The sequence below is a fragment of the Gracilinanus agilis genome, unplaced genomic scaffold (genome assembly GCF_016433145.1).
Source record: "Gracilinanus agilis isolate LMUSP501 unplaced genomic scaffold, AgileGrace unplaced_scaffold22712, whole genome shotgun sequence".
NCBI lineage: Eukaryota > Metazoa > Chordata > Mammalia > Didelphimorphia > Didelphidae > Gracilinanus > Gracilinanus agilis.
In genome coordinates, this window is record NW_025354373.1 from 1 (window position 1) to 2,001 (window position 2,001).

The 2,001-nt window shown below is 69.1% G+C and overlaps 1 pseudogene; it reads right to left on the reverse strand.

Annotated features, from left to right (window-relative positions):
* Nucleotides 1-162: 162 nt before the first annotated feature.
* On the reverse strand, nucleotides 163-1,580 carry LOC123254468 (annotated as a pseudogene).
* Nucleotides 1,581-2,001: the final 421 nt, after the last annotated feature.

Genomic DNA, 2,001 nt, shown 5'->3' on the forward strand with positions numbered 1-2,001 from the left:
CTCCCTCCCTCCCTCCCAAGATTCGGGGGGACGTGCAGCACCAGGTAGTCACTAAGGACCTGCACGTTTTCCGCAGGTCCGGCTGGCCCGACCGCCTCCCTTCCAGCCGATTAGAGTCAGGTGGTCGCCTCGGACCGGAGCGGACCGGACCGGTCCTGGCAGTCAGCGGATCCTGGTGAAGAGATCGAGCGCGGAGCCCGAGGCCCAGGCCGCGCAGAATCTGGGGAAGACGGTCCAGAACCTCAGGGTCTCGTCCCCCGCGCCCGTCACGATGCTCTGGCCGTCCGGGGACACGGAGAGATAGAGGACCCGGTAGGTGTGGCCCGTGAGCTTGGCCTCCTGCGCCAGGGTCGGGTACTTCCAGACCACGATCTGGTTCTCCGAGTAGCCGTGGGTGCTGACGAGCTCGTTGCTGTGCTTGGACCAGGCCAGGCTGCACAGCAGCGAGCCGGTGTCGAGGCGCTGCAGGGGCTGCCCGGTGAGCGTGTTCCAGAAGCACAGGCTGCTTTCGGACGAGCCTCCCCCCAGGCCAGGAGGCCGTGCTGGTGGGGAGACCAGGCGATGGCCTTGACGGCCGCCCCGAGCTGCACGTACCGCTGCACGTACCGCTGCACGGGCTTCAGGCTGGCCGGGCTCCAGAGCAGCAGCCTGTTGTCGTTGCCCCCCCCCCCCCCCCGAGGCCAGCAGCTGGCGGTCCGGGGACCACTTGAGGCCGCACACCTCCTGCCTGTGGCAGCGCAGCCAGCGCTGCGACTGCAGCGGGGAGGCCCGCAGGTCCCTCTGCAGGATGCGCGCGTCTCTGCTCCCCGAGGAGATCTGGTCTGCGCTCCAGGCCAGCACCCCGACCCTGCCCGTGTGGCCCCCCAGCACGGTCACCCTCTTCTCCGCCACCGCGTCCCAGATCTGCACCAAGCCCCCGTGGGTGCCCACCGCCACGAACTTACCGCGCTCCGACCAGCTCACGGACGTCACCGAGTCCCTGTCCCCGGCCAGGTCGCACAGTTTGGTCACCTGGCTCGTAGCGGCACTCCACAGGTAAGCGCGGTTGCCCAGGCCCACGGTGATGACGTCGAGGCGAGACCAATCCAGCAGGTTCAGGTAGAAGTCATCGCGGAGGTCGGGGGGGCCTCGAGGATTTTGAAGGGGCTCTCGGCGATGTTTCTGGCCTGCCTCTGCGCACACGTTAGTAAGGCGTGACTTCTCTTGCTGACGGGTGACAGAGCGTAGGCTGACATCTCGCTGCAGGTCTCGGGTCTCCGGGGCTTCGTGCTGGCCGCGTAGGTGAACAGGTTCCTTCGGCTCGGCCGAGGCGGGCAGGGCTGCAGGCTGCGATCCCAGTCCGCCTTGGCGTCCTGCACCTTCTGGATGCCGGCGCCCAGCAGCTCGTTCTTCAGCAGGGCAGAGTAGACGCTCTGCCCTGTGCGGCCGGCTGCGCCGGGCCCTTTGACCTTCTGCTTCTCACCTAGGCTGTGGAAGTGCACGTCCCACTTGGCCGCCGCCCGAAAGGGGATGTAGCGCTCTCCGTATCTGCTGGCACAGGGCACCGGAGCGGTGGGCGGCAGCGCCAGGCTCCAGCTCATCGCGATGCCCAAGATGCCCTGCCGGGATCTCCTGGGGCCACGGGCCTTTGGCCAAGTCAGCTCGCGGCCCCGGGGCGGCGGAGGCCCGAGTCCAAGGGACCAGCGGACACTGCTGCCCCAGAGCCCCGGTGGGGATGAGGACCAAACGGAGACGGGTGGGGTGGGGCTGAGGGCACGGGCGCAGCAGGGGCAGGCCCGGGATCCGTGCTTCCCGGGAGGCTTAGGGGTCCAGGTCCGTGGGGCGCCACCAGCCCTGCAGGTGTGGCTGCTGGGGCCCCCTCTGCTCCTGGGTCCTGGGTGAACAAGGAAGGGTAGGTCAGGTCCGGGCTGGGGCCGTCCGGAGAGGGCAGGGGCTGAGGCGGGTCCAGGCTGGGACAGGGCACGGGCTGCGGAGGATCCTGGGAGGGGCAGAGGACAAGGG